General features: G+C 36.6%; 1 non-coding gene and 1 pseudogene across 1 annotated transcript; one reads left to right on the forward strand and one right to left on the reverse strand.

The window, feature by feature from the left end:
* Positions 1-235: 235 nt before the first annotated feature.
* On the forward strand, positions 236-1190 carry LOC101581724 (annotated as a pseudogene).
* Positions 1191-4683: 3493 nt separating this feature from the next.
* LOC111814793 lies at positions 4684-4881 on the reverse strand. The gene has a single exon (XR_002819684.1). It is a non-coding gene; the product is annotated as a U2 spliceosomal RNA (small nuclear RNA).
* Between the last annotated feature and the right edge of the window lie 2313 nt (positions 4882-7194).

The following is a 7194-nucleotide window of genomic DNA, read 5'->3' on the forward strand; positions in this document are numbered from 1 at the left end:
TAAATATACATAGTAGACATTCAGCCCAGCATTCTTTGAAAGGCTTAGGCACTAATGTCTAGACACAATACTAAGCTTATGAAACTTAATAGCTCAAGTAAAGTCTTCTTTAACATTAAGAAAAGAGGAAGAGATGGGCAACTCTCAAAAAAAGGCACAAACAACTGAAGGATGGGTACTATTCCATATGTAAAAAGCACGTGGAAAGGAAAATAAGGAGGCCAAGTGTCTCAGTATGAATCAGACCAGGTCTAGGGCAGGCAATAATGGTGAAGAACCTTCACCTCAGGGCTGTAATCTTTGTGGAAATGGGAAAAGATGGCAGCAAGAACTCCACCTCAGAAGTCTATTATCATTTTTTAAGTGAATTCAGTGATGAAGAATTACCAGCTAAAGAGAGACCACAATCTTTTAGGCACCTCCAGAGAAATAACAATGGAATTACAACAGTGGTTAGATGGAGTGAAGGGGCAGCTAGCATCTCAGCCTGGCTTGAGAAATGGGTCAACCAACAGAGATGCAGAAGTCCTTAGAGAAAGTTCAAGATTCTTTGCGAGAATAGCTGTCCAACTTTTATCTTACCGATAATGTGACTCAGAGTGGACACAGTGGGGACCAAGCTTGGAGATCAGTGAATCAAACAAACCCAACAAGTGGAGAGTTTTGGTTTATGCTGGAGATCCACATAAATTGTAAGAACAGAGGATTTGAAATTCATGAGGAAGATGATGTGGGCACCTCATGTCCAGATATTATCAGAGATCATACTAGAAATAGACAACAAAGATCACACTAGTCTTCCGGCTAGGTGAACAAGAAGCCAAACCTCAGTGAATTTTAGTGGTAGTAATTCCAACATTCCAAGGACTAGGCAGAATTCAGTTGATGAGTCATGCTCACCACTGGGAGGTTAAGGAATAGAATTGGGAGAAAGTTGATGCTCCTAGAAGTAGTGTTTTATGTAGTAACTTTAATAGTCAAACAGGCAACCAGGTGGTAGAGAACTCAGGAAAGGGGAGGAGTGTAGATTTGGAGCAGCACATATTTGTGAAAATGGGGCTAGAACTAATGTCACAGTGAGGAATACAAGCCAAATATGAGAGCCAATAAGATTGCAGTCTACTTTCTGTAGCCAGAGCCATTCATCAGTTCAGAGACAGAGTAGTACTGTTTATAATTCCCAAAGGTAAAGTAGACAGACCTACATAGCAAGCTATTGGGGAGAATAGGTGTAACTCATGTCTTTTTATTTTATTTTTTAAATTTTATTTTATTGAGAAACATCAATGAGAGAGTTTCAAAACTGATTAATAGGACAGTTTCAATAATTAATACATTATACATTGTTATCTTCTTAGTGGTTATCCATAGTACAAGATGCAGACAGAATATCCTGTCCAAACACTATTCATACAAATCTTTCTTCTCATTGATTTAAGTCAGAGTAGCTGTGTATCTATCCTAACTATACAGATATACAGATACAAAATGGTCCTTCCTTTGTATCCCCTCTTTTTGTTTAGTCCTGTCAGAAATGGGTATTCCATTGGCATCTAAATACTATAGATGTGTGAATTCAGCAAAACAATCCAACAGTCCAGAAGTCCACAATAGTAGTAGGTTATCCACAACAGTTGACCTGAGCCTTTCACAACTCAGCATATTAATATGGCTTTACTTTATATATCTTGTTTTTATACTTTTCTGCTGGATGGTTAAGACCAAGGTAAAGCAAGACCTGTATAACAAGAAATGTAACTTTTGTATCTGACAGTCAGTCAGGCACCCTCAGGATTTATCCTGTAACCCTGTACCACAATTTGCATATCCTTTGTCAGCATCAGCCATGTGGATGAGATAAGATAGAGAGCACAGAGGCACTGAATATTCCCAATTCTCTAATTCAAGACTTGTGGTCAGAATAACCATAGAAGAAGGGAAAGAACTCAACAAACTGTCACCTGCTGAATGGCAGCATGCAATAATGCAACAGTGACACTGGACTTTTATGTTAAGAAGGGCTCATCCTGGAGAAAATAGAGATCGAGATAGAATTGCAAATCAAGTACACATTTTGAAAAGCATTCGTTAATATTTTATCCATTACATGGGTCACATAATTAATGTGACAAATCATAAGAAGATGAAAATTAAAATGTTTTAGAGATAATCCTTATCTTTGTTTCATTCATTAATTAAAATTGTTTACTTTTCATGCTTCCTTATGAGTTTTAGAATCAGGTCTTTCAAATTCAACAAAAATGAATTTATAATGTTAATTAGAATTTCTTTGGATGTGTAACCCTATTTGTGTATTATTAACATCTTTACAAATTTGTTATTACAACCCATGAACATAATTATTTATCACTTATTGACTATCTTTTACATATTTTTTATTTTCAGTTACTTTATATTTTTCACATTAATGTCTTCACATTTAAAATTTTGTCTCAGTGTTTCATAGTTTTCATATATTAAATATTATTTTTCAAAATGTGCTTTTTGAAGATGCTATTTATAAGGTATTGTATCTATACCAGTATCTATACCAAAGATGTAGAGATTATAATAGCGGTTGTATTAGTAGATAGGGCAAGAGAGAACAAAGAATTGTTTAATGAGAATAAAGTTTCAGCTATATTGGATGATTGAGTTCTAGATATCTTCAGTACAACACAGTATGCATAGAATAATACTTCAAAATTTGTTAAGTAGGCAGATTTCATGTCATGTATTCTTACTATAAAAAGAAATACTAGGGTACTTTGGGAGGCCGTAGGTATGTAAGTCTATGACCTTGACTGTGGTGATGGTATCAAAAGTATTGCATATGTCTAAACTAATCATAATATTCATATTCATATTAAATATGCATAATTCTTTGCATATAGTTATATCTCAGTAAAGCTATAATAAAAAGACATAGTCCAATTTTATAGCTAGTATAAGGAAATTCATTTGACTTTTTAAAAAAAGACTCTTATATTTACAAACTTATTACATTCTCCCATTTCTAGTCATATTTCTCTTGACCTTTGAAACTTATTTTCCTTTAAAATTAATTTTAATGGTAACTTATGTAACCAGGTTGAATTTATCCATTCTAATCACCATCTTAAATGTCTTCCTTTGCTTAGGATGGCCAGTGGAATAATGAACACAGATGATCCTTAACTAGCATACTCACCTGTTTTGAATCTTTGAATTTTGTTTAAATGGATAGCCTTTGGCAGTTTATTTATTTTCTATGTAATTTTTACTAATAAATGATAGAGGACTAGAGGATGCTTTTCTGCTTCTATTTGATAATCAAATGATACTCTTTATTCACACTGTAAATTTGTGAATGATTTTCTAATTCTTATGAAATTTGCATTCCTGGGATGAATCCAGAATTGTATAAAATATGGATAATACTTTAGGAAGTGATCATTTATTTCCTTATTCAGAAAACCTCTGTGATAGATACGTGATTGACATTACATGCTTAAGAATTTGTTAAAGACACCACATCATAATCTTGGACTTTTTTTTGCAATATTTAAAATTACAAATTCAAGCAGCCCTTAAGAGTCACAAATACAGGGCTGGGATGATATCTTGGCAGTCTAAGTGCCTACTTGGTAAGCACAAGGACCTGAGTTCAATCACCAGTACCCCAGACATGCTGTGCCAGCCACCAAAACCTCTGAGACTGGGTGTGGTAGTATACTCCTGTAATCCTAGCAATGGGGAGATTGAGACAGGAGAATCACTATAAATCTGAGCTGCATAGTGAGACTCTGTACCAAATAAATAAATAAATAAATAAATAAATAAATGATTAAACATTTTTTCCAAAAGAGTCATGAATACAAACCCAGTTGTGGTGGTGCATACCTGTAATCTTAGAAGTTGGTAGGCTGAGGCAGGAGGACTGGTGTGAGTTGGAGGCCTGCCTAAACTATACATAGTAAGACTCTTTCTCATAAAAACAGTTTACAAGCACATTATTTCTTCTTCTTTCTCTTCTACTTCTCCTCCTCCTCCCCCTTGTCCTCCTCCTCTTCCTCCTGCTCCTCCTTTGTTTTGTGGTACTGGGGATCAAACTCAGGACCTTGTGCTTGCAAGGCACTGAGCTATGTCCCTGGCCCTTATTTTTCCTTCTTAATTCATTTTGGTAGGAGTTATTATTTATGAGAATACATGCATTTCATATTTTTAAGTTTATTGGTAGTGTCAGTTATTTGAATTTCTACTTTTAATTTTGGCATCTTTCAAATGCCCCCCATTTTATTTCTAATATTGTTGATTTTGTTTAACTATCTTTTAAGTTAATATATAAACATTAAAGAAACTATTTTAGCTGTAACACAATATTTTTGAAATTTAAGATTTCATTATTCAGTTCCAAATATTTTCTAATTGCTAGTTTATACAGTCTACTGCAACAAAATACTATAGGCCAGATGGTTTGAACATTAGGTATCAGCAAATAAAAAAAAATAAATTTGTGATGTTTCTAATTTATAAGAACACTAGGGGCTGGGGACATAGCTCAGGGACATAAATACCTGACTGAGAAGCTCAAGTTCGATCCCAAGTACTGCAAAGGGGGGAAAAGAAAAGAAAAAGAAAAGAAAAGAACATTAGTGCCATCAGGAGGGATCCCCCCCTTTTTTTTTTCTTTCTATTTCCTCAAGAGGACGCACTGTTCCTGGAGGTAATGCAATACCAGGTTGGTGTGTGCAGTGGATGGAGCAAGCTCCGATTCCATCTCCCAGCTCCAAAACTCCATTTAATATATTGTCCTCAGACAGAGGATGTATCAGATATTAAACTGATAAGAACAGATTCTACACTTGATTTTTTTTGCTGTTTTACTTGTTATGAAGTTTTTTTTTTATTACTATGCTTGATCTTAGCTAAAAGGCTGAGAATTGATAGATCTACTCTTACAACCTCACTGAAATCCAAAGGGCCATCTCCAAATAAGATCATTTTGGAGGATAGAGTATCAAATTTTGAGTTTCAGGGGGTTATAATTCTATCCACAGAGCTATCCTTATAACTACTTGGTTCATGAGTCAAAGTGAATGTCTTGCTTTCTGCTGGTGGACACTGTTGAGGAAACATTGTCAGTCTCTCTCCTGACTGCCATCATGTCTAAGTCGGAGTCTCCCAAGGAGTCTACTGGAGCTCTTTGTTGGAGGTCTGAGCTTTGAAAGAACTGATGAGAGTCTGAGGAGCCATTTTGAGCAATGGGGAACACTCATAGACTGCGGGGTAATGACAGACCCAAACACCAAGCGTTCCAGGGGCTTTGGGTTTGTCACTTACACCACTGTGGAGGAGGTGGATGCAATCATGAATGAAAGCCACACAAAGTGGATGGAAGAGTTGTTGAACCAAAGAGAGATGTCTCAGAGAAGATTCTCAAAGAACAGGTGCCCAATTAATGGTGATAATTTTTGTTGGTGGCATTACAGAATATATTGAAGAACATCACCTATGAGATTATTTTAAACAATATGGAAAAATTGAACTGATTGAAATTATGACCAAGGGCTGGAGAGATAGCTCAGTAGAATAAGTGCATGACTAGCAAGCAAGTGCAGGGTCCTGAGTTCAATCCCAGGTACTAAAAAAAGAAAGAAAGAAAGAAAGAAAGAAAGAAAGAAAGAAAGAAATTATGATCGACTGAGGCAGTGGAAAGAAGAGGGACTTTTCTTTTGTAACTTTTGATGACCATGATTCTGTGGATAAAATTGTCATTCAAAAATGCCACACTGTGAAAGGCCACAAATGTGAAGTGAGGAAAGCCCTGTCAAAGCAGGAGATGGTTAGTGCTTCATCTAGCCAAAGAGGTCAAAGTGGTTCTTGAAATTTTGGTGGTGGTCATGCAGTGGTTTTGGTGGCAATGACAGTTTCAGTTGTGGAGGAAACTTCAGTGGTTGAAGTGACTTTTGTGGCAGCCATGGCAGGGGAAGATATGGTGGTATCAGAGAAGGCTATAATGGATTTGATAATGATAGAAGCAGTCACAGAGGTGGTGGAAGCTATAATGAATTTGGCAATTACAACAGTCAGTCTTCAAATTTTGGACCCATGAAGGGGGAAACTTTGGAGGCAGAAGCTCTGGGCTCTATGATGGTAGAGGCCAATATTTTACCAAACCACCAAATCAAGGTGGCTATGGTGGCTCTAACAGCAGCAGTAGCTATGGCAGTGGCAGAAGGTTTTAAACACTTCCAGGAAACCAAGTTTGGCAGAGAGGAGAGCCAGAGAAGTAACAGGGAAGCTACAAGTTACAATAGACTTGTGAACTCAGCCAAGCACAGTGGTGGCAGGGCCTAGCTGCTACAAAGAAGACATGTTTTAGGCGATACTCACGCATATGGGCAAAAAACTTGACTGTATTTGTGACTAATTGTATAACAGGTTATTTTAGTTTCTGCTCTGTAGAAAGTGTAAGGCATTCCAACAAAGGTTTTAATATAGACCTTTTATTTTTTTGCACCCATGCTGTTGATTGCTAAATGTAATAGTCTAATCATGACGCTGAATAAATGTGTCTTTTTAAAAATGTGCTGTGTAAAGTTAGTCTGCTCTGAAGTCATCTTGGTTAACATCCCCAACAGTGTGAAGCTAGAATTCCTTCAGGGTGATGCCAGGTCCCATTTAAAATTTCTGTACAATTGCTTGGTTAAAGAAGTTATTGTCGGGGCTGGGGAGATGGCTCAGTGGAATAAGCACTTCCCTGGCAAGCGCAAGGGCCTGAGTTCAATCCCCTGTTCCGCCAAAAAAAAAAAAAAAAAAAAAAAAAAGTCATTGTCTTCAGAAACACTAGTGTAGCTGAACTGACAGTTACTGTTGTGACCTCTGAATTTGACCATTGAAAAGATCACCCAAGCAAACAGCCAGCTACTTGGTTATAAAAATGAATGTTGACACATCCTATATATCTAAATTGAATAATGGTACCAGATACAATGATAGATGGGATTGAAGCTGTGTATCATCCATTATCATGTGTAATCAATAAACTACTTAGGGGACAGGGAGATGGCTCAGTGGAATAAACACTTCCCTGGCAAGTGCAAGGGCCTGAGTTCAATCCCTGGTTCCACCAAAAAAACCCAAAACCAACCCAAACCAAACCAAAACAAAAAAACAAAACCCCCCCACAAACAAACAAAAAAAACTATTTAA

This window comes from Octodon degus, unplaced genomic scaffold, assembly GCF_000260255.1.
Source record: "Octodon degus isolate 3935 unplaced genomic scaffold, OctDeg1.0 scaffold00009, whole genome shotgun sequence".
NCBI lineage: Eukaryota > Metazoa > Chordata > Mammalia > Rodentia > Octodontidae > Octodon > Octodon degus.